This window comes from Nipponia nippon, unplaced genomic scaffold, assembly GCF_047370975.1.
Source record: "Nipponia nippon isolate SJK-2023a ecotype South Korea unplaced genomic scaffold, ASM4737097v1 scaffold_13, whole genome shotgun sequence".
NCBI classification, from domain to species: Eukaryota; Metazoa; Chordata; class Aves; order Pelecaniformes; family Threskiornithidae; genus Nipponia; species Nipponia nippon.
This window is the reverse complement of record NW_028262324.1, coordinates 14,497,316-14,522,781: the sequence shown is the minus strand read 5'-3', so window position 1 is coordinate 14,522,781 and position 25,466 is coordinate 14,497,316. Positions and strand designations below refer to the sequence as shown.

General features: G+C 44.1%; 1 long non-coding RNA gene across 1 annotated transcript; it reads left to right on the top strand.

Annotated features, from left to right (window-relative positions):
* Nucleotides 1–401: 401 nt before the first annotated feature.
* On the top strand, nucleotides 402–12,339 carry LOC148056557 (uncharacterized). Its single transcript, XR_015703050.1, has 3 exons — nucleotides 402–535; nucleotides 6,146–6,219; nucleotides 11,539–12,339. It is a non-coding gene; the product is annotated as an uncharacterized LOC148056557 (long non-coding RNA).
* The last annotated feature ends 13,127 nt before the right edge of the window (nucleotides 12,340–25,466 follow it).

The following is a 25,466-nucleotide window of genomic DNA, read 5'->3' as shown; positions in this document are numbered from 1 at the left end:
TGCTCCTGCAATGCGTTTGCGGTCAGAATATTTTCCATTGTGCAGATGTAGATTCGGGGTTTGTATTTTTGCGATTGCTTTTTAATAGTTTATAGAATTTGTCATATATCTTAGAACCAGGATAGATGCTGTTTAGTGTCATTTATCTGCATGTGTGTGTATGCCTGCGTGCACACACACGTCTTGGAGCATTTTTTTATCTCAGTATCATTCACAATATAAGCACAATAATCGGGTAGTTCTTACTCTTGTGTAGGTTTTGAGCTAAAATGCTTTTCACAGCTCAGGGATGCAAATTTTACCCAGAATAACAGTATTTTTAAAAAAAAAAGATCCTCCTCCAAGTAGAAAAGAGATTTTGATTCACATGCAAGGGAGACGAAGAGAATTGGCAAATTGTGGGCAGGTGCTGGGCAAGCTTCCTCCATATGAATTTGTTAATGCGTCTTAATCCTGACCTGCAACACCCCGCCTGGCTAATGCTGTGGCCTCTCATGACCAGGAATTGCAGACTGCTGAGTTGCATGGCACTGGGGTGGGTTTTTGTCGTCTTTTTTTCTTTTTTTTCCCTGTACTGTAGGTTGCTGACTACGTTTCATTTGTGACCCAGTTAAAATTTGAATCCAATTCTCTAAATTTTTTGTAAGAATGGAATTATTCTACTTTTCTTTGTGTGTGTACATCTATGTTTGCATATTGCCCCCCTGTGAAGAGATTTCCTGTGTACATAGATGAAAATGTATTAGTTTGAAAAAGAGCCCCCAATATATATTTCTTTTGATTGAATGTGGCAGCTTAACATGTTTTCTTTTCTTAACATGTTCTTCTTTTCTTTTGTTGTTCTTGTAATTTGTAAATAGGTAATTATTTGTTGTGGTTTTCTTCAGATTTGGGTAAATGAAATGTGTTACCCCGCGGAGCTCAGTGTTGCTATGCAGATTTCTGATTTTGATGGCAGAAATGTAAAGCCCTGGAAAGAAGGGTGGCATCTCGGCAATCCGGGAACGCGCACACCGAATCGTGCCTGCGATTTCATCCTTCCAGCAGCATTAGCCCGTGCGGGGTGAAACTCGAACAACTTGTAGAGTCCAAACAGATGCTAAATGTTTGGTTGCAAATGAAAAGATTAAAAGTTGGGATAACGGTGTTAATAGAGGGATGATGTACACACAGCGAGTTTGCAGGGAAATTGTAGTGCTCCCAGAATACAACTTGCGTAGGAAAGCATTGTAATTCCTTGTTTTCCACATTTTAGTGGCATGCTGGAAAAGCAACTATCTGTTTTATGACTATATATCTATACAAACAAGTAAATATGTGTATTATCCAGCAAAATAATAGAGAAACCTGTATGTACATGGAGTTTATAAAATGGAGATTAATTATTTTTTAGTTTGCAGTTAAAAACAACGCAAACTTTCCCCACTCAGTTGTACTCTGTCTCACTTCATTCCTCTTCTGCTACTTTTTCCCCTTTTTTTGCTTGCAAGTAGCTGAATTGCATATGCAATATTGGAAGTCAGCGTTGTCCCTGCCCCGCTGTAGACTCTGCCTTTTTCTGCATCTTTTTTGCTTCAATTGCTGACAAAGACACGAGCCCAAATGCTGGGTGATTACGTTCAGGATTTCCACTCTACCCATCAGATATATTACTTACAACTATTAATAACTCCCCTCCAGGAGAGTCATAACTATCATGTAACTGCATCTTTCCCTGAAACAGTTCTGTATACGTAATACAAGAACCTGAAAGGGAGTTTTCAAAACAAGCCAAAGAACATGATGAAAATGAATGTATTTTCCCAGGTTAAGTTGTAAGGGCTGAATTCGCAACTGTGGATTTTTTTTTTTTTGGCCAACAATTTTTCATTTATTTTTAATTTAATCACATGTTTTAGTTTGCAGGCACATTCTGAAAAATGATCTTTATAAAATATGCAGTCCTCTTTGCAGTCTTATTACATCACTACTGCACTGGGAGAAAGACATCTCTCTAAATTGAAAACCATTTTTAATGAATTGTTGTTTTATTTTAGGATCCCTTTAGGTTTCCTAGAACATTCGGTCTGAGTCGTCCGTCTGAAGGAATCCTGATCTTGCAAATCAGAATAAAAAAAAAATATTCCGCAGCCCTTGACCTGGCTCACAGCAACTCTCTGTGTTATAAAACAAAGGGCCGTGGTGTTGGGGGGGAATCCCACTGTGAAGTAGAAAATCAGCATTATTGCTTAGCCGTGGATTTGGAATTAAATTGCACGTGAGATTTAAAAACTTGATGGAAATCTGTGACCTTCTGGCTTACCTACAACTGTAGCGGAAGACAGTGACCCTAGAAGAACATGATTTACTGGTGGAATAAAGTGAGCCGTAAAATCTGAGTAGGATAGGTTCTTGTCAGTGAAAAGCATAAAGACAAGAAAAAAAAATCTAAACCCTAATTGCCAGTGTAAGGAAATATAGAGGAGGAAAGAGGGAGATGAAGGGGAGAACAAGAGCATCCCCAGTGGCAAAATGGTTAAAAGAGATTACTAAAATCCAGCAAAAAATCAAGCAGTCAAGTAGTTAATTGACTTTGCTTTAATCAGCCCAATGAATATTCATTAGTGTGCTGGTCCTAATCATGGGGGCCATGTTGTCCGCATTTAGCAAGCGCACGCTCAGCATCATGCATGCCTCAACAGCTTCCCTTCCTCTCTGCACTGACATTAAATTTAGAGGCTTTGCGCCTTCCCAGCTCGCAGGGAGCGGGGATTGGCCCAGCTGCTCGGCTCCAAGATGCCATAGCAACCCCTGGCTTGTTGCCTTGGCAACAATTTTTTTTAATTTTTTTTTTCTAAGGGCCTGAGCCAGTAATCCATAGGCTTAACGTAGAAAATATGCCTTTGTGGGGCATGTGTATATAGATATATAGATGTAAGGGAGAGATTGAATGGGCGGAAGGCGTGCGTGTCTCCTATTGTGCGACTTTAACAACAGGAGTGGGTTGTGGGATCTCCTCCTTGTCATCTCGAGCTGGGTTTTGGGTTATGGGCTTTACATCTTTTTTTTTTTTTTTTTTTTAAATAATGCAAAATGCGCCAGCTCTCTGGCTGTGCGGTTCATTTCCAGACCTATCCAAAGGGAGGAGAAATAGTTCTCTTCGCCATAATTCTCCACACACCCCCTCACCGTGGAAAGAAGCAGCGACTGCTTTAAGAGATATAGGACCCTATTATTCACATCGAGTTGAAGTTCCTCCTCCTGAAGGAGGTGGGTCTGGAAATGAGCTGCCCCGTAAATCAATGGAGAAGTGCAGGCATGAAACTGGAGTCAGGCAGCGGTGAGCGCGTCTGCCGCTTCTCACGTTCGCGGCTGCTTTTCCCTTCTTGCGAGGGGGGGAGGCTCCTGCCGGAGATTGGTTCAGCCAACGCAACTCCAACCCCGCTCCAGTCTGTTAATATTCCAGATGTTGCTGGGGAAAAGATGATGTCCTGATCCCGGTGTTTTAGGAGTAGCTTGTGTTTCTGCCTTCCTGAAAGCAAAATGTGAAAAAGCAGGAAAGCCCCCAGCTGTGTCAGACCCAGCATTCCTAGCTTTAAAAATAGAATTTAAAAGAAGAAAACCCTGATATATTCAGAATGCCTGCAAGGAATTTTGGAGCTGGGAAATCCAAATGGTTAATGTTGTCTTGTAAATAATGCTCATTCCTTAAACAAAAAAAGTCCTGACCTAGTGAGGCATCATCTCCAATGGAACAAAATAGCTGGAGGGGAAAATGCACAAGATCAACCTGTCCTCTTTGGACTGGGCTGTGAGTGTGCGAGGTGTCTTGTAAAACACTCGGGGTAAAGAAGAAAGTTGCACAGGAATCCAGAAATAGTACTGCAGAAGATTGAGCAATAGGTGCTTTCAAAAAAGCATTAGTGATTTCCTAATATTCCCTTCTATCGTGCTTTTTTTTATAGCTCTTAAGATAGAGCAGAAGTGGCTACAAGTGAAAAACTAATTCACAAGCTGCGAGAGGAATCGGGTTTGGTCTCTACGAGAGTTTTTTTTAATGTTTCTATTATCGTTATCTTAAATTATTCAAAAGTGTCATTTTGAGCTCACAGTGCAGGCACATGGTTTAATAAGAGCACATGAAGAAGGATCTTCCTTATTTCAAAAAAGAAAAAGGGGAGAGTTGTCCTCACTCCTGCCCTCTGTACCAGCAAAGGTCCCGCGGGCCCAGCATCGCACCCTGGGGGGAGCGGGGCATGGGAGAGGGGGCTGCTTTTTTGGCCCATCAGGAAAATGTTTTGCAATGATGCTAAAAATTTAGAGATATTCAGGGTTGGTTTCCAGAGCAGTTGTAGGGTGGCATAGGAAGGAGCAAACCTTATTCTCCACTGATTCCCATGTGCTGAACAGCACCAAAACCCCATCAGAGGTCTGTGCAGCATATGGAGGGTTTAGGGCTCAGGATGGCATATTGTGCGTTGGGTAATGGTCCAAAGACTGGTTCTGACCGCTGTGGGTGGGAAATTGTTCCTCAACATCTGCATCTGCACATAACAAGATAAGGTTAATCAGCCTCCGATTCCCCTTCAAACAGAGCTACTGTGGTTTTCAACATTTTTAAGTGTGAAAGGAAGAAATCTGCCACCCACGACCAAATGTCAAAATTGAAGGCTGGTGGCTTGATCTCTGAGGTCTTCAGCAGCTCCCATCTGGCTCGGGCAGCCCTGCTGCCATCCTGAGCACAGATCACTGGGGTCATTTCTGGCAGGGAGAGATGGAGATTGTGGGGGGAGAGGGTTTTACGATGCCTTTTAGGTGTTTGTGGTTTGTTGTTTTGTTTGGTTGTAATAAAATGAAATCCACCAGTAATTACAGCTGCAAGAGTGGAGGGGAGAGAGGAATTGTGAAATGCATGAATCAAGAAAGGCTGCTTTAAACCAGCTTTATCAGAGTTGCTGGTAAGGATCATTTTATCCCATGAAGCATTGAGGCAGAAGGAGTCATAGGAGCTGAGAGTGGCAGAGCACTGATGTGAGACAAAGAGCTCCTGGGGAGGGAGCGAGGAAGAAAAGTAGGTTAAAAAAATACTTACAGTGAATTTCCAGGGGAAATTTGTAATCTTGATAAATCCATCTTTCTAAAAAAAAAGTTGTTTTGGGCAACTTCTCAAATGTATTTAAGAAGTCCAGACCAAAGTACTCCAGAGCAAATAATTTATGTAGCCCTACTGAGTAGTATTCATTTAAAAAAAAAATCATAATGGGAATAATTTTATTTTTGTAATCATATTTTGTTGATTCAAATCTCTGGAGTCTCTCTGCTTCCATCTGGTTAAACTGAGGGCTGTAGGTGGTCCATTGAAAAGACATGATCAATTAATTTCATATGGGGAACGTACAATCAAACACTGAGCGTTGTGGCACTGTCCCTTAGGCTGGTAGTGCCATGGGCTTGGTATCTTCCTCTCGGTGCTTCGGTTTGAATGTAGTTTGTGCTGGTACAAATGACCGTAGGATGCATGGAGGTGAAGGAGAGGATCCTTCAGCTTGGACATCAGCACAGAGGAGAAGTAAAAGTCAATGGGCACCCATTCACGAGAGAAAGCAGCACGTGCTGCTCAGAGGACCCACCTCTGCTCCTTCACTTTGCGTTTGAAAATGGTCTGGTTTGCCGTAGTGTTGGTGGAGCTGGAGGAGATCGCCCTGATTTGTATGGGCGATCGTCCTGAAAGTTGTGCTTGATGGTACCTGGAAATTCATCTCTTGTTAACCTTGTGTGGTTTTTATTGTCCAGTTGGGGAGCAGAGAAATACACTGAGTCTGGTGATAAAGTGCCCAGGTGAATGTAATGAGATGTCCCAGTTGTTCTGGGACCAGCTTCTGTTTCAAATGTGGCAAAAGGTGAGGAAGGAAGGGGCTGGAAGGAGAGGTGAATACTTCACCCTTCAAGTGAATAGAGATCAGAGCACTGATGTTTTCCAACAAAAATGAAGATATACCTATGATGAATATTTTTTTTGCAAAGTTTAGTCTGATCAGCTGTAATACTAAGCAAAAATCAAAATAAACCATAAAATGAGTAGAGCTTTTTAAGTGGCATGCTGATGTAATTTCTTCTTTTGATTTGTTCTTACAATATTTTTTTCTTCTTTTTTTTTTTATTCTAGCTACAAGAAGCCCAGTGAAAGGAGTCCCTGTTAGGTAAAAAGAAACCCCCAAGCCCAACCAGCCAAAATCCAAGGTAAGCATCAATTAATTTTTTTTATTCATTCTTAAGTTGTCAGTAACTCAGGTTTCTTTAAATGGATTCTGAGCTTGGAGTACAGCAGCATTGTATCTGCTGAGCTACAGAGCCCGTGTCTGCACAGAAACGTACTTTTTTTATTAGTGATGCAAAACCAGGGACCTATTCCTCCCCAGGTATGCCCATTAAAGGTAAGCACACCACGTAGGGTGCAGATTTGATATAACTACTCCTTCCACACAAAGGCTGCTTAGAAAAGCGCAAAGCATCATCACTGGTACCATTTCACGCCCGGTGCCTTCAATAAAGCTGAAGGCAGAGCAGGCAGGGGCTGGAGGTCAAGGGGCAGGCTCGGTTCGATGCATTGCACAGCCTCCCTCCAAATCTTACCTGCCTAACCTGCGGTGCTTTTGCAGTGAGATGGCGTGCAAAACAATCCCCCTCTGTGATTAAAGATGGAAAAAATCCCTTCTTTTATGCAATTGTGTCTTTTCTCATCTCTATTTTTGTCATTGGCTGACAGGGTGGGAAAAGAGAAGGAAAGGATGGGGAGGGAGGCACCAGGGAGAGGAAAATTACCACCAGATCAGGCAATTGAAGTGAGAAGGGAGGGAAAAAGAAGATGCTAATTCCTGAAGCTGCCCCCTGCCAACAGAGTTCAGGCTCCTTTACAAGCGCTTGAGCTTGGTAAGTCTATGTCAGGATCATAGAGCCCAAACTTGGGCAGGTTTTTCTTCCAAAGAGGGCTCATCCCCTGACTTGATCCAGCAACATCAAGTGACGTGCTTCTGAAAACACAAGGTGGCCACAGTAGTCGGTGCAAGGCCATTGCGCTGCTGGATGTTTTATCCTAAACTCCTGGGGACATCAGCCAGACAGGCAGTTGCTACTGTGCCTCCTGAGTGATGCTGCTATCAGTTGCAGACAGAGTTCAGAGTGGGAATAAGGAATGGGTTAGTCTGTGCCCAGCACCCTTCCCTCAGCCATGGCGTGCTCTGAGCAGAAAGGCAAAACCAAGGGTGTTATCTTCTTCTTGCAAACCGTGGCAGTGCTGCAAGGATCTTGTGTTTGGTGGCTGCCGGCTGAAACTGGAAGGAGGCCCAGTGCTTGTCTTAGATTTGCTGATTTACAAAGTTCTCTAGAGGTTGAGATTTCAAAGAAGTTTGGGTTTTGGCTTGGAAGGGTTGGCTTTTTCAATGAGAACCCAGCTACTACGCAGCTAGCTGCAAAGTCTTGAATCAGGAAGAATACGTTTTGTTAAATTGTTGTGCAGAACAACGATTTTGGAACACAAAACGTCAGCAACCAGAAAGAAAACCCAACAAACAAAATAATATTTATTTCTGCCATGGCAGCTCTGTGAACTGAAAATGGGATGTTTTGTTTTGCTGGGCTTGTATGCAGAACATGATTGTATCCAGTTGCAGACAAAAAAATGTCTGGGCCTTGGAACAGGGAAGAGGAGGGTGGGAAGATCTATGTCTGCAGAATCACTGATGCAGGAAGATGCAAGTGCTGTGTTATGTCTAGTTGCATCATGTGTGAATCCATCAGCGACTTAAAGAAACAGCAAACGCGGTGCAACCCCTTACCGTGGTTTTTCCATCTGCTCCCTGATCTGCTGGTGATGAATGTTCAGCTTTGCCATCTCGAAGTCCTTTGTGGAAGCTCCTGGTGATTTTTCTTAGCTGAAAAAATACCCAGGAATCTCTGCAAACTTTTGTGAAAAAACCTTTGTCCAATTGTTATGGTGGTACGCTGTGCTGTCGTTAAATCAATGAAAAGTAATGTTTGTTGATGACTTTCTTAGTAGGGTGTCTTTTAAAAGTTTTGTTGTATCCTGACTTTACACACCAGTAAGATAAGAACTATGGGTAGAAAAGTAGCTGCTTCAGCTTCTAGGTTGGACCTTTGGGCACAAGCGTGGGACTTGAGTCCGCAACGTGCTGATTGCAAGGTCAGAGCTACTCTGTGAAACTGCTGACTGAGGTTAGTCTTAGGAAGAATTGTCATCTTAAACCCTTGTGCGTGGCTTAGCGTTTTACTCTAAACCAAATCCTTCTCTCTTACATCGCTTGATGAATCTCGGGAGAGCTGTCTGCCTCCACAGGGAATCTGTCAGCCTGTTACCAACAGGCTCATATCCACGGCTTGACCTGCTCAGGGACTGACCATTTTCATTTTTAGCCTAGTTTTCTCAGGAAAGCAGTTCTGTGCCATCCCAAGCAGTGTGTAGGTGTTTCTGTCTATCAGTTTCCATAATATTTTTCAAGCCTGTCAGCTAATTTCTACCAGTTTTGACAGAGGTAGAAGTCTCAATGGTATTTAATTGCTACAAGTCTTCCAGCATGGGCAGTGGGGGAGAGGGGAGACCCCATCACTGCTCCCCCAGAAGGGAAGGGAACTGCACATTTCCACCTTTATTAGACATCGGAGACCCCACCTGAGTTGTCTACCACAGCGGTAGGTATTTTTGAAAAATCAAGCAGAAACACCACCAGTTCATTTATTTGTTATTTGCTTGCTTACCCATTGAAGGATTTGTTTTTTCAAATGAGCTGTGGAGCGATGATGACCAACACGACGTTTCTGGGGAGCTTTGGCTCTGTTGTGTGCTGGGCAGGTCTCGGCACGTGGGGGTTGGTGAGTGTGTGGTAGGAGCTGGGTCAGAAAGCTAGGTGCTTCTTTTTCTACCTGTCCCAGGACGACCTCTCCCAGCCAATACAACATCTTCATTTGTAATGATTACAAGAGCTTTTTTTAATTGACATCTTAATTACTGTGGGTGGTTTCAGTATTAGTCGTGTTGGTACTATGTTGATTTTGGTCATTGTACAGGAACACCTATGATTTCACTGACCCGTAATGAGAGCAAGGATGGTGCTTGTCACAGCAGAACCCCCCAAAATGTTTTCAGTGACAACTGGGACCATCCTGACTTTGCAGTAATCGCAGGAATAGTACATTAACGTGAGGCAATGGCATTGCACTGATCTTAGGCATGCTTTGTGCCGCTGAACTTTACACTAACACCTGCATGGGGAATGACTCGGGTAAGATGAGAGAAGCTGAAAAACTGTGCACTGCTACCACAGAGATCCTATAGCAGTTACACATCCACTCCATTGTGCTATCATTTGTGCACATGAGTATATTACTATAGAAGGACTGTTGTATTAGCACAGGCTACCTTCAATGGTGGTAATTTGGTTTTGTCATGGTAATACAATGCCAATACACTGCAGACACAAAAGTGAGTTCTGCATGGCTTGGCAAAGAGATTTTCACATAGCTGCTGGGTGAGTCCATTGGTTTCTTACTGTTCCTAAACAGGAATGGGTCAATGGTAATTTTTAGGAAGGCAGATGCCCCTTGCTGAGCTTGTCTGACTATAAAGTGCTACACAAGACATGCAACGTACATAGCATCCTCAGTCCCTCTGTGTAACTTGCAGACTGTTAAAACTGCACAGCAGGAATGAGGACTCTTTTAATCCACTGAATTTGCTGTTTAGCATGACCTGAATAATCCGGTAGGGCTAACGTGATCTTCAGCACTAGCACTCAACTGCCTGTTATCCTCCTTGAAGCTGCAGGATATCAAAAATATCTGACTGGCTTGGACCGAAGAAAGTTGCTTGGATAGTGTCTGTGTGTAATTTGTTTTTCAGTGACATTGTTCCAGGCTATGCTATTCTCAGTGCCAGTAAGTCTCTGTTTCTGTGTGAACCTTTAGATGGGAGCTCTCTCGATCATGCTACTTCTTCTGTTGACCACAGCTGCCTGTTCATCGTTACTTCCTTTATATTTTCTCTTTGGTGGGAAATGAAAAGCAGAGGAGGGCAGAGGCAGTGTAGGAGAGTTAAAAATGTGTCAGTAACTGCCTAGCAGGAGGCAGACTCTTTCCTCCAGATTGCCGGATACATGAAGGTAGAGCCTTGATTGGTGTAAATTGCCATAGATGAGAAACTGTTCTTATTCGTTCAAATTTATAGCAGCTATATGGGTGTTTAAAGTCTTCCCCCTGTTCAGCACCATGACCAGCAGCAGCAGCACAGACCTGGTGGGATGACGGATATGAAGAATAGGACCAAAACAGCTTTTCCCATGGCTGGTGATCTTGATGGTCAATGTTTGGTTACATCTTTCCATACACAGTAACTGGCTGAGCATCTGTCTTCTTCCTCTCTCATCTGCCTTAAAGAAATAATCATGTGGAAAAGGGAGGTGTATTTTTGGGAAGGGTCTCCTGTTACTCCAGAGCTCTATAGCTTTGTCTGACTTGTAATCTACCTCGTCCTTTCTATCACTGATGTCAAGAGCTTGTCTGGGCTTATGAGAAAAGGATGTTGATAAGGCAAACTTTCAAACCTAGCATCCTTAAGAGGGCATCCAAATGCTGCACTGTACAAAGGGATTGAAATTAGCTCTAAACGCAGTTGGCTTCACCTGCTTTATGGAAAAAGAGAAATATATTTTAAAAGGATATGTTTCGTGTAATCATGCTGGGTTTATCAAGTGCAGAAAGATGTCTCCTAACAATACCCAGGAAGATTACAATTGTCAATCAGAGCCTGTTCTTGCCTCCTTGCCTCCCTCCCCTGCCGCTCCGCTTTTCCTGGGCGTAGCAGCACTGAACAAGGCCAAGAGTGTAAAGAATTATTTAACCATCAAAAGACAGTGCCAGCCAAGCATGGCACCGACTTTCAGCTCCTAAACGTGCCAATAATGAAGTTTTTAAAGGGAGAAATGTGCACGAAAGCAAGAGTGGAAGCCATCCTGTGTGGTCCCATGAATGGTACATGCTCTCCTTCTGGGGCTTCTCAATACCACGAGGGCTGCTGCAAAGTGGGCAAAGCCCTTCTTGAATCTTGAAGGGCTCCTGGAGCTTTTCAGCTCATTGCAGGATCCTCAGAAACCCTCAGCATCCTCCTCCTCTTGGCACGGCAGGGTTGATAAAATCAGATCAAGGCTTAGCATTTCTAAACAAAAGGGAGTGGTTAAATGGGCTTTTAAACACTGGAACCTGTCCAGCTTGTTGGGAGGCAAAGCCTGGAGAGGCGGGGGTGAGGAGAAAGCGCAAGGTGCCAAACTCCGAGTAGAGTGGCACTTGTGAGCAAAGTTGTTGGAAAGTCATTTTGTTGCTTGTGTTGTGCGGGGGGTGTGTGTGTGTGCAGAACAGATTGGCAGACGCCTGTGCCCACGAAGGCGGGCTGGGGGCCGGGGGGAGGCTGCTTTGGAAAGGTGCCAGTTGTTCCATGGGCTTTCTGCCATCAGGATTTTTTTTTTTTCCTCCTTCCCTTCCTCCCCATCCCAGCCCCCAAACGCACATGAACAGGCTGGCAGGAAGAGCATGCTGAAAAGGATCTGACAGTTTGAACAACACTCGATGACTTAGTTTGTTTTCCCTGACTTTGCGCCAGCAAGCAGGTCTATGGATGAAAGACTTTATTAGGCTTTTAAAGCCACTGACATAGGTCTTTCTTTGACCTGAGGTACTTGAGAAGAAATGAAAACAACGTGTAACTTTCATGGAGTTGAAAGACTGCCCAAATCGAAGAATACAGTTTACAAGGGATCCAAAGTATCACAAAACGCTTCCCAGGGTGAAGCACGGCAGAGCGGAGCGGGGGGAGAGCCTGTCCTGGGCAGAGGGAGAAGACGTTCAGTCGCTGCTCGTGATGAGGAGAAAAGCTGATCCAGTTAATTAGGATATGATGAGATGATAGCATCCAGAGGAAGGTGCTGTACCAGTCAGCAGCTTTCTGGGTGTCCAATATATGGAAGTGATGGAAATTAGCACTCATTACCAGGAGCCTGTAACCACGCAGGCAGTCCCAGAGGTGCCTGGGTGCCGGCACAGGGCTGCGTGCTCAGCACTGCAGCTTCTGCTCCACCTGGCTCTGCTCAGACCTGTCGGGAGAGCTGTGGAAGAAAAGCCATGCACTATTAGCAGTGGTAGCATCCACAAGGAAAATGTAGGACAGTTGGATCCTCCTCCTCCTCCCACAGTGATGCCGGAGAGTCTTAAAAGGGTCAGAGCTGGTTCCGAATATTACCTAAATTATCCCCTCTTCAATCCTCAGGGGTAGAGGGAGAAATTCTCATTAACTTTCTGTATGCCTACTTTACTCCTCAAGGACCTTGGTTGAGGGATTTTAACAAGAAAACCAAGAATTAGGCTTTGCTTATAAAAAATAAAAATAAACAAGCCCCTCGGTGAGGAAAGAGAAACCATCAAAGAAACTGCAGGTGCCAAAGAAGGAATGGTGCAATGGATGCTAGAAGTAAGTAACTGTGTGAAGGAGCCCCCCACTTGGAAAAGTAATAAAAAAAAAAAAGGGTGATTCATCCTTTTTTTCTTTATAAAGCCTCATAGAAGGAAAAAGATGGCAGGCCAGGTTTGTAGAACTGAAATAGTTTCTCAAAACTGGAGACCAGATGACTGAGAAACAAGAAATACGGATGCTGGCTTATCAGCCTTGGAAAAGAATCACAGAAACTGAAACTGCATCTATTTAAGCCTCAGTAGGCTGGGGAAGGAGTTTTCATGGTTACACGCCATGACTGAGAAGTTTTTCTGGAGCTCACTACAGGCCTGATCCTTCCTCAGACTGAAAATAAAATGCTGCAGTCAGCGGAGACCGTGACTCCAGCAGCTCTGGGATGGGCCAGAAATGTCACACGAGGACACCTTCTAGGAAAACTCCAGGGAATCACATTTTCCTTGCAGGGCTAATAACACCTCCTGCTCTCTTAAAACCTTGCTCTGTTGATAGCACAGAGGGATGAGGACTTTGACGAGGCCCTGTTCAGCTGTCACCAAGGTGGATGTGACAACAGCCACCTTTGCACAGAGCCACCACTACCTTCAGTCACTTTAGCACAGCTTTGCACTCTCTAGCAGAATTGCTCTCCAGTTTGCTTATAGGCAGGATTTCCAGCAGGCTGACGTGGAGCTGCGGCTCTGTGGCAGTGTTAGGTGGCACCTACTGATCAGCAATACAGATCTGCAAAAGGCACCCAGGGGACTGGGTTTGCACAACATCTCCCTTGCACCCACAAATGGGTCCTCTGCGTAGATGTGCCTCACAGAGGGTCTGGTGGCTCATTGGGATCTGTGCCCCGTGTGGAAGCAACACAAGAACGGCCTCTCCAAAGGTTCGATGTTCACAGTGAACTTGTGAACAAGAAGCCTGGAGGAGGCTGACTCAAACACAGAATTTGCTCCCATCCCTTTTGTTTCAGGTCCCAGCGCCACCTTTGTGTGTGCGTGTGCAGGAGCATGGACATGTCTGTGTTGCTTGTTTCCTTTCTATAGGACTGAATGTTCTGAGTGATCATGTTATTGTATGTGTCTGATGAGCCATATGGAAGCTGTGAGGCTTCAGGAGTGTTTTGGGAATGTAATGCCAGGAACTGATAATCTCAGCAGCTCTTCCTTCTTATTATCGCATCGCTTTTGCTGCCATACCCACTTAGTCCCTTGAAGCTGTTTAAGCCCCTTCCCCGAGAAGCTGGTGTTTCCCCACCACAGTCTTCGTTCTCCACGGGGTAGAAAAGCTTTGGGAAGTGCCATCTGAGGCTCGTTGTGACTCGGTAATGCTTTGCAGAGCCTGCTCTGTTGTCAGGCTGCCTGTGAAGGGTTTGTAGCATGAAATAACTCAGCTTCTCTGATCGGAAAGATTCAGGTTTTGCAGTACTATTAGGCAGACAAAAGGTGAATTAGCCCCACTCTGTGAAACAGCCCTGACATGGGGTGGTGCTGCTCTGCCACCAGCATTATTTTGCAAACTGGTTTTCTACGGTCTTTGATTCCAACAAGGCAACTTGCAAAATACACAAAGGATCAGATTGTATCTCCTAGCGCTGGCCAGCATTCCCTTCCTGTGGGACATCGGCGGCTGCTGCTTTCTCTCTTTTCACACCTTTGCTTCTCTGACCTCCTTCCAGAAAACCCACTGGCAGTTGTTTAACAGTTTCACTAGCGCGTCGGGCAGTGGGCACTTTTCCATACTGTGTGTTTTTCTCCTCCTGTGCTCGAAGAGCCTGTTCTTCCCCTGCACCTGTGGAGCTTGTTAATCTCTGCAGAAGATTCAATTCCTTGACTGTAGTCCAAGCCTGCACCATCTGAAGCAAACTGCATCCTCCTGCCCTTTGAATGATCCTGATCTTATCTTTTGGTGTGGCTCAGCTCTGCATAAGCAAGGGTGGCTCACAAAACTGGGGTAAGAGGCGTGAACAGCTTGAAAAATTATAATCTTACCCTGAGATGTGATGCTGACCCAGGGGTGGAGTCGGGGCTCCATGCATCTCCTCTCCATGGATGCGACCTGTTAACATGGCCGTACTGGAGAGCCTCAAAGTACCAAAAATCATGATCCTGCATGTGACTGATGACGAGCTAAGCTGTCGCAGGGATAACAGCGCCGTCTCCTGCAAGGGACCTTATCAACGTGGGGTTTTACAGCCCTGATGTTTGACCAGGACATCTCAATGGTGCAGCTCTTTTCAAGGGCTCGGTTGTTGAACGTCCACTGAACGTCCTCAGTTCAGCCTGGAGCAGTTCAGGATAATTTCTGTTTATGAATTGACTTTTTTCATGCAAAGGGCAGGGAGTGCGAGACCCATGCTAAAAGTTTGTCTCTCCTTGAACGGGTGAACGCAACGTGACTAACTGGAAAGACTTTAATTATCACCCATTTTTTGCAGCACTGGGGGAGTGTCTAACCCGGCTTAAGTGCTCTTTGAATCCTTTTAACCCCTTGAGTTTTCTTAACCCCCGTGATATATTTTGTGATCCCTGCAGCCTCGCTGTGCTGGGGATAAATACCAGGCAGTTTTAGCACTGTGCGTGTTGTGCACCCGGCTCATCCCTCCATGGGCTGTTCATTTCCATATGAAACATTTCTTTAAATAGCAACAATCTCAGGGGCTGATTTTATTGTCCTTGCTGTGGCTGATATCAGTCATGGTGCCCTTTTGAACGTCCTGACTTATTGTTTATTTCTGGTGATCTTTGTGGCCCCATAATTACTTTTTACCCACCCATTTTTCATACCAGAAGTCTTGCTCTATGGTCTGGTCCCAGACCTCTGCCACATTCCTGCCAGTGCCACGTGTCTCTGAGCAAGGATCTCACTCTAGCGAGAAAATCCTGGTCCTTAGGATCTGTCTCAACTTCCCCAAATCTCTCTCCAAAGGAGTAAAGGGGCACCTGCATCGCTTTTTGGCTGCCCTGGAGAAGAAAGGGAAAAGAAACCACGTCCCAGTGCAGGAGGTGGTGGGGAACCCCATGGGATGCCCACACGCACCCGTGCAGTCCCAGAGCTCGCTCGTGTGTGAGGACGATCTTGGCAGAGGTGCCTGTGCATGGCCGGGGCAGCCTCGGCGTGCTGGAAGCAAACCCTGCTGCTGTAAAGGACCGAGTGTAGCACGGGGGGCGGGGGGGGGGAAATTTCAAAAGCACTACATAGCACTTCCAAAGCAAGAAAGACAAGTCAGTGAAGTAGATATTTTGAGCGCTTTTTGGTGTTTCTAAGAGGATTGGTTTTAAATAAAAAGGTTTGTAAACAAACAGGTTTGCTTTTTCAGTAAGTCCCTTTGAACGTATATCTTTTTTGATAATGAAACCACTTTGTGCTTGTCCCCCGTTTCAATTTCCTTTCAAATTTAAATTTCCCTTATAGGAAATAAATGTGTGTGATTATTTCTGAATAGCTTTTTCTCTTGGTCCTTGCAAAGTTGTCCATATACATACATATATATTTTTTCTCGTTTTTTCTTCTTTTCCCCAAATATGTGCACTGATCTTCTGTGTTCTTTTAATGTCTTCCAGGAGATTTCCATTCCCCACATCAAGTCTTCCTAAATTGTCTCTTTAATCCCCAGGTTCTTAGTGCTTGGCAATGCTACTTGTTCTGAAGTGCCGTGATGGGAAGGTGGAGGTTTTTATTTTCCCCTCATTAGCTGCTTTTAACATTCACCTCCTTTGTTTGTGTATCTTCTTTAGATTCCCTTCCCTTTGTGGGCAGGGCTTTGCTCTTCTGAGGTGTTAATAAGCCTCTGGCAGAGACGACATCTGTGGCAGAGGACATTAAGTTCTGAAAAACATACTTCTTGTGTTATGAGGCCCGTTACCTCATCTGAGCAGCAGCTACAGCTTTTAAAGAGCAAGGACAAAGGAAACACTGGCTTAGGGCTGCTTCGTGGTGGGTGTTTTTTTTACATATCAAGACTCTAGCTCAAAGTGTTTGTATGGGAGAGGGGGAAAGAGACTGCCGAGGGGAGGAACATAGAGGAAAACTTGTGAAGGGGAAAGGAAAAAGAGAAGAGGCTATTTAAAAATACTGTGCATCGTTTAAACCAACACCTAGCGAAGGATAAAGGCTTTACAGTGTGTATACGTGATCCATCCATCTGTTCATCCCTTTTATCCAATCCTATAGTCATGGGTATCATAAGAAGGAATAAGAGCGGTTAAAGCCTCCCCATCACAGGCATGTCAGATGTTCCACACGGAACAAGATCAAACCAGGGATTTGCAGCCTGTGGGATGCAAAAAGATGTCATGGAGGGATAAGTGCTCTTCCTGTCCTATATTGACAAATGGGAGGGGATTGTTTTTAGCAGGACAGAGAGGGGGGCACTGGCATCACCCACACAAGGAGATGTTAGCAGCTGCCACTCGCTGCTACCAGGTGTAACCGTCTAAAGAGTTGCAAACTGAGTGAATCAAGACCTTGTACCTCCTCCTCAACCTTATATTCTGATATGACTTATCTGCTAAACATTTTGGGGCAAAAAGAGGTGCTAATTCAGACTTTAGGCACTGTGGGAAGTGTGCGGACTCCAAAGTAATTTTGAATTAGGATCAAAGAAATCAGTTTTGTCGTCTCCTCCCATTCCACTCTCTTTTAAATTTCCTGTGATTTACCTGGGAATGTTATTTTTGCAATATTTTCATTAATTTTGCGTTGTCCCACAGGATGTTGTAGTGGAAACATGACAGTATGCTTTCTGGTCTGTGAAAGTCAGTCTGACATGACGTACTAGGTGACATATTCCAGTCTATTTTTAACGGAAGGTATCAATTAGCTGCTAGCTGAGCACCTTGTTGGCTATCAGATGGTTCTCTTGTAGCAGTTTCTTAGTTGTTGGTATCTTGAAAGCTGAATAAAGCAAAAAGGTTCATTGCACAAGGTGCAGATCTTGATCTTTCAATCTCCAGTTGCTGGTGCATGGAAGAGAAGTCCTTGCCACAACCTGGGGGACTGACTGATGGCGGTTACGTCGTCGTGCCTGAACCATGTCGTGTCTGTGCTGTTACACAGCTCTTGGCAGCAGCGGGGGTCTTGGACTGTGCTGCCTCGATGCTACTGCTTCTCCTCATTAAAATCCCTCCCCTGCCCCGACCCACCGCGTGGGACCAACCTGGCAGACCCCAATGTGCCTCCCGAAGCAGCGAAAGCCCTTTGCCTGGGGGTTGTTGTCATCTCCCCAAGGACACCTTTCCTGAAGTATCTGTTCTCAACTCCTGAAAGGCATCCAAACCCCTGTGTGAAAACTGAAATGAAAAACTGGCTGGCACATGTTTTCGCGGTGGAACTAGGTGACTTCTGTGCCTGCAGATTGACGGTATCACTGCTGCTGGCATGACAAGTCCCTGCGTGGTGTAACCCTGGCACCAATCAGTGCCACGGATGCAAGCTAGCCTCCTCTTTCATTACTCTCAGTAGCTCCTTCCCTTCCCTGCTTAGGAAAAAGAGCTATTTATGGACCTGGACAAGGTGACCTCCATATGGCAGATTCTGCCACTCACCGTGGGGACTCGAGCTAGGCACATGCTCCTCGGGCAAGGCAGAGAGACACTCTCAAGCGGTGGGCACATGCAAATGTACGTCGCTTTCAAAGCAGCAGAACATTTTTTTTTTTTGTGGAAGAAAGAGATAGTAAAAAAATAAAAATAAAGACTCAGAAAGCAAAGATTTCTGACTTCCCCCATGCATTTAAGGAAAACAATGCATTTCTGCAGATTGCATGTTTGTAATATTCTGAAGTTTTATCTGGAATATTATGAAAAAAAAATATAAATACTTTTCTATATGTTCCCCCCACATGTACCCCCAGAAGGAGAGAACTTTATTCCTGTGCAAGGATAGCTGTCTTTCTCCCTGTAAAATCAATCCCCACTTTGTTCCTGCCCTGGGGAGCTGCACAAAAAGCAGTCTTCATTGGGCAAAGCTGTGCCAGTGTAAGCAAGGTGACCCAAATTTTTAAAGAAAAGGAGAGGCTGAGGGGAAGGGTGAGGAAGGAAGAGGAGCAGGAGGAAAGATGCAGAATCCCCCCGGATGCGGAGAGGTGCTGTGCTAGGGAGCGGCTCTGCAGCTCAGCCAGGCTCACGCAGGTTGCATGAGGCTGTGCTTCTGTATTCGGTCTGTTTAATTTGATCAGGCATCGGTGGAGTTACTCAGCGACCAAAGTTAGAGCAGAGGAGCTCTGTTCTCTGCAGTTTCAGACGAGTAAAAGTGCAGATTACCACCGTCCTTTGCGCGTTGTGTCCTAGAAAATGTAGGTGAGCCCAAGTGCCACCGTCTTCATGCCAAATTCTGCTATTTGACCTGCGTGGTGCAGCCCTATTGGTATAAATAGATTTATGCAGGTTTAGCCACCAGCCTGTATTTTTTTTTCCAAGTGCATCTAAATAACTGTCAGTATTGCAGTAACAAAATTCCAATTTTAGTGAAGAATCACTCTTAATTATATCAGAGCACAGATTCCCTTGCAGCTCTACAGCCCTAATTTCTAGCTGTGGGACCCAGACTTCCCCTAGGCTGCCGTATTTTCTGTGAAACCCTCGGGGTGTAGTAGTAGGCTTTCAACAGAGGCATTATGTGCTGAAAGATCCTAGTTGCACAAAATGGCTTTAAAACATATATATGTGATCTGTAAGGCGAAGAAGAGCATATTCTGCCCTGTTTACCATTGCCTCCCATTGGATTTCCTCGAGGCAATGTAATTCTCCATACACAGCTTCCCAAGTGAAATGTGCTGTTTGGGTTGTTGCGGGACATATGAAACGTACAGAAAGGCAAGACCTTGTCTTGCTATTTGTGGCAGTTTATATTTGGAGCTACTTGAATAATCCATGCTAGATCTTAAGTATTTCCTTTTATGTGATGCTTATTCAAAGGTAATTTTTTTCATTATATGATTATTTTTGCTTATAGTTTTTTGATATATGGTAATGGAGGTAAACTAGTAAGAATCACCTCCTTTTAATGCTGAACAAGGAACTTTATTGCAATGAGCAAAACAGTAGCAGCTCAACAGTTTCTGTTTTATTGGATGTCTGAAGAGATGTGTTGTAACGTCTTCCCTCTCCCTTTCTGCTCCGCTCCTCGCTAGTGTGCTCGTCAAAAGCAGGTACCCTGCTCATAAATCCCTTCTTCAGGCAGCGATGAAAGCAAACACAATGGATACGTGTTTTGCAGCCAGCAGCAATCCATGGGTATAGACGTGCACAGAGTTTCACGGGAGGCATACATTAAAAGTATTTAAGAGTTTGTTTTAAAGGATATGTTAAAATCTATCTTTGTGTTGATGCATAAGTTTACGAATGTGTTTACGAATCTGAATACCTTATTTTAAATGTGAGGAGGTGTCTTAGGATGGTATTTCAGCTCTCTCTGTGCAGATGCATGTGAAAATCCACATTTCGCTAATCACAGCCATCGTTCTGCTCTCTTCCCGGTTGTGGTCCTGCTAGTCAGGTCTCGTTTCCAGGAGTGCCCACCCCGTGCCAGGCTCAGTAAAACAGCAAATGAGGCAGAGTCTCTACCTGGGGCAGGGTGCAATCACTGTGATTTTTCAGCCTCTGAATGCAGATTCTAGAGGCTTCATTAGAGAGGCCACATTTGGAACTGTTCTCTAGGGGCAGGATCCAATAGCTGTTGAAAGGAGGAAAACAAAAACCTCCTGTTGACACCAATTTTAGTAGGTTTTGGATCAGCCCTTAAATGTTTTTCTATTCAGCATGTTTTTGTTTTCCTCTTTTGAATTACCTTCCCCCCCCCCCCCGTGTTTCTTTCATCTTTTCCCTTTCAAAATCAAAGTTGCTAAGTCAGTACATGATTCTGCTTTCCAGGCTGGGCAGATTCAATCTGCAGCGGGAATTTCTCATAGAGTACAAATATATCTGGAGGATGTTAACTGTCCTGCGTGACCTGCTGGCTGTTACTTGCTTACGTAATTTATTTCAGGGTTGTTTGGTTGGGGGTTTTTTTCATCAGGGTTTATATCTAAAAGTACCTCTCCTAAGCTCTAGATGCTTGCTAACCCTTCCCAGCAGCCTGCCAGTTCCAACCAGCCAAAAACATATCACCTTACTTGGCTTGTGGGCATTTTTGTATCTTTAAAAGTTAATCCAGCTCTAAGCTGGATTAATAATGGAACATCCCTTTAACCAAAGGCATGTAAGGTCAAGGCAGGGCTATGTGGATATTCCAGGCTGGTAACCACAGAAGTAATTTTTTTTGTCCTATATAGGACCCGATATGATTTATTTCAGCAGTATTTTTCCTGCTGAAGTGAAGGAGGAGCAGAGGAGTGGGAATGGGGCTAGACTGAAGGAGGAAAAGGTAGTCTGAGAGGTCGATGGTGCTGCAGGGTATCGGATGAGCAGGTACCTAAAGGGAAGAAGACAGACCAGAAAAGCATCAGCCTTTCGGTGGGGGAGAGTCGGAGGGCGAGACGAAGTCATTGCACAGATTAAAGAGAGGCAGGCTGGCACGAGGATGCCTTTTGAGATGCTGGAGCGACAGCAAGCACGCTCAAGCTGCGTTCGCGTGGTTCATGTCGTCACCGGGGTACTTTGATGTGCTCGGTTCGCCTTGTAAATCCCGGCTGTCTGTCATTTATTCGGCAGTGTTATATAATGCGCTGTTAAGATCACTGACTGTGCACCCTCGGAGCAGCAAAATGCTTTTCCATGTTACCCCTTGAATAATGAAGACACACGGAGATCTTCAGATGCTCCCCTCCTCCTACTTTCAGTTCAGAGACTTTAAAAATAAAATAAAAAGGAAACGGAGGGCCTGGTTTTTGCTTCCACGCAGGGCTGTTTCTATCAGTGGGTGCTTGACTGGAGCCAGTCGAATTGGCCTGGGGTTGGAAGCGATGCAAGAGCAGCATTGGGCCTTTTGACCTCCGAAAATGTGATGGCAGAAAGGTGGTGGTTTTGTATCGAAGCGTTGTCCTCATGAAACACACATTGGGGTTGGATCCAGCCGTACAGGTGTTAAACCACAGCGAGCCCAAACTCCTGAAGGCAAAAATTTAGGCAGCTTGAAGTCTGCGGTTTGGGGGCTGTTATTTTTCTCTTGAAACATTATTCTCTTCCTTTTCTTCTCTTGAAGCCCAGAAATCAATGCTTTTAAAAGATCCCCGATGGACAGATTTCTGAAGTGTTCTCTTTATTGTCTGTTTTAGTGCTTTCCCCCCCCCGTTTCTCCTGCTCTCTGACAAGAGTTGCTGGGGCGGCTGGAGCAGGGAGGACACGCTGCATCTCATCAGTGAGGGACATGGGGCAAACCATCACGGCTCCTTCCCCAGCGTGCTTGTTGGGTGGGCTGTTTGTACGGTCTGAGGTTAAGGGCTGCGTCTAGCCCTGAGACAGCGGGTGCTTTAGGGATCTGGATGGATGGAGGACTTCAACTCAACGGGCAGTTGTAAATCAGAACTTGGTTAGCTTTAGTCTTCAGAGAAAAAGACTGATTTGGTCTTGCTTTTTCCACCCAAAGCCATTTCATTCATTCCCTTGGAGTCTTCCCGGCAGAGCCTTCAGCTATTTGGTGCTTTAATAAGGCTATAAAGAGCAAATAATAGACCAGAAACAGGCTGTAAATTTCTTAAAGTGGAGGATTTGTCCTTTTCTTCCCAGTGCTTCCAGGACCCAGGACAGCGGTGGCTGGCCGAGGGGTCCAGCTGGGCACCCCGACTCCATCAACCCTCAGACCCTGCACTTTCATAGATCATATGTTTTAAATTGTTAGAGTACAAAATTTGGATTTGAACATAAAATACCTGGTAGGTTGGACTGTTCTGGGGGAATTGTGCTTGAAACACACATAGGAGACATATCCATCTATCTATATATACATACATATAGTTATTGCTGCTGAAGCATGTTTATTGAGTGTCTCAGCATGTTTATCAATGATGGATGAATCATTGATATTTTTAATACCTATTCCCCAAAATACTAAACCCTAATGTGTTAGGCAGCGAGATCACGAACAGGGCTGCGCAGAGATCTCCTAACCAAGCTAAATGCTTCTTTCTTACCTATAAAAACCCATGTTATAAGATACATTAGCTGTAAATTCTTAACAGATGGGGCTATAACAAGCTGTTAGAGAGCATCTCCTCTGCTGTGGGGATGCACTGCTAAAATAATGCCACACGGCTCTCTGAGCCCTAACGAAACTGAGACGAGCTGGAGGAGGAGGCTGTCATCTGTCTAGGTGTTGATGTCCTGCTCGTCACCGAGAGATCTAGTCAAGCAGTTGACCCCGTTAAACTCACTCAGCTCCTCTGCATATTTACAGAGGCACGAACACCATGACAAGAGTTTCCTCTTGTTAAACATGCGCTTTTGCTGTCCCGAACGTTTCACGAGTGATTTGGAGATGGTCTAGAGAGCGCAGCGCGGGAGAGGTTTTCGGGCAGGCCACGTGCATCCGTGATACATTAAAGAGTCTGTTCTGTGCTGGGTTTTTTCCTCTCTCCCACCTTTTCAGATGATGGAGTCCTGTGGAGAGTGAATAAGACTTTATATGAGCCGTGGCTGGGACTGTTTGAGTTATCGCATGTTTTGCATGCATGTACCGACCGGTGGTGGAGCGTGTGCACAGTTATGGGAACGTATATAAGCAGCAAAGTGTACACAAACATATCTAGATGCATTCATATACTTGTGTAATGAGCAAACCTGTTTAACTATAGTAAGAATTGAGGAGTAGCTCATTTTCCTGGAAAAGAAGGTTGATCTACAACATTTCACCATGGTAAAATAATTAAAATAAAAAACATTAGAATTATTTTTATGCAGAGGTGACGTATTTCATTAACTCCGTGTACTCCAATTTCACTATTCCTTATGAACGAAGAATGCACTCCCACCTGCATTGCATTTGAGAAGAAAATAAATGGTTTTTCCTGTTTTTATAAAATCCTTTAGCCTTAATCTTGCGTCATTTCCACCCCCCCCCCCGCCCCTGACAAACTGAAGGTCTTCCGAAGCCTTGTAAATCAGTGCTCCATAATCCCATAATGAAAAGCAGGATTACCTCCAGTGTAACACGTGCAGGGCACATCTTTGCATGATGCTCATGTTGGGTTTATTACCTGGTTGGAGGTGTCAGTTGTCCAACACAGAGGCTTCCCTGGTTCCCTGCAGCACCTCCACCCCACGTGAGCTCCCCTGTCCTCCGCTGTGGCGGTTTGAAGGATTTCAGTCTACCATTTTATCAGGCAGTTTGCCCTCAAACTGAAGAAGGATCAGGAGAAAATTAAAATGCTCGCTAAAATCAATTAACAAAACAATTAATTTCCTTGTGGTTTTTTTTCCCCCAAAATCTATGAGACTACCATCCATTTTAAAGAATGCATCATTCTTTAAAAGTGAGGATTTAATATTTAAAACTCAGCCCCAAATGTTGGATTTGGGCTCTGTTGTAATATCGGATTGAACTTGCTCTTAGCTGTACTCAGCACGCCGGTGCAGAAGTGGCAGGCCTGGGAAATGGGCCCCCTGTGCAACTTGTGAATAATTCAGGTGCCTCAAAATCACACAAGGGAATATCGTTTTTTTCTTTTTTTTTTTTTTTTAAATAACACCTAATCAGCCCTTGGCACACAATGCCACAAGAGTTTAATGAGATTCTAAAAAGAGCCATCTCTAAACAGCTGCCGATTGAGCTTGTGTGTGTAAAATACATAATTTTGTGTATGGGTGTGTTTATGTGTATATATAAACACAGGAACATAATAAAATAGTTGGGGAAAGTATGCTCATGAACGTTTTAAAAAAAGGGGGATTCAAATGAATTCGGTACGACCTAGCTGATACGCTTTTTTTAAAGTGATCTTCTGAATCTTCAAGATGTCCCTGTTTATTTTCTTTGATTGTGCTTTGATTTAAAATTCCAGGCTCATTAAATGCCATAAAAAGAAACATTTACATAATTTACAAGCTCTTTATATGAACATTTTAATAAAAGAATACACCTTTAAATCAAATCACAAAGGCATATGACATCTTTGAAGGAGAAACTTGTATTCCCAAACACAATAAACATTCTTCTATTACTATGTTAATTTGGAAAACAGGTCATGGGAAATTAAATTGCTTAAAATAGGTCACCAATTATAACTCTGCATTCTATTAAAGCCAATGCATCTCTGAAATCTTTATTAGTTTATTTTAATTAAAGGCAGAAAAATATTCAGTGTTAAATTATTGCCATTTGTACGTTTTACATTGATATGGACACACATTTATTATGCGGTGTAAAATGCTGCACATCTTTTTCATTATGATGCCTGTATTGTTCTTAGTTACTTTACCCATAAAGTAAGTCCGTAATAACATTGTGTTCTAAACATAAAAGGAGGGGAGCCCAAATGAAGTAATGGTGCAAATTTAATTTGATCATTTATAAAAGGAATGCAAAAGCAAATGCTATCTGTATTTGAAAGCAGTTATTGACCTCCTCAAAATTGTTATAGTGTAGGAAAGGCCTGAATTCCATTTGTGTCAGGTGTTTGTATGCAGTATTGCTGTTCATATTATGTTTCTAAATTAAATACATTGGGGTATATTCCCCATTGATGTTCTCTCATAAATTCATTAATACTAATGGTAATTATTGTACAAGCCTATGGTGAGAGCCAGAATCTACCCCGCATGCCCATGTTTGCAAACACTGTTCCCAAATTATGGTTGCAGCCTTCAACAGAGATTGAAATGAGTATGAGCTGAGTGTCTAAATCCCCTGGGCCACACTGAAACTCCAGAGCTAGCCTGTGTGCACACACGCTCGTCCCCGCACAGATCTAGCTAAGGTGCGTTAAGGCAGGCTTAGATATAATCTGTTCCCTTAGGCTGAAAGAGGGGCCTAAAGTGGCTTTAGCATCAATAAATACCAGAACCATGTAAAGGAGAATTTCACCGGTGGGCACCAC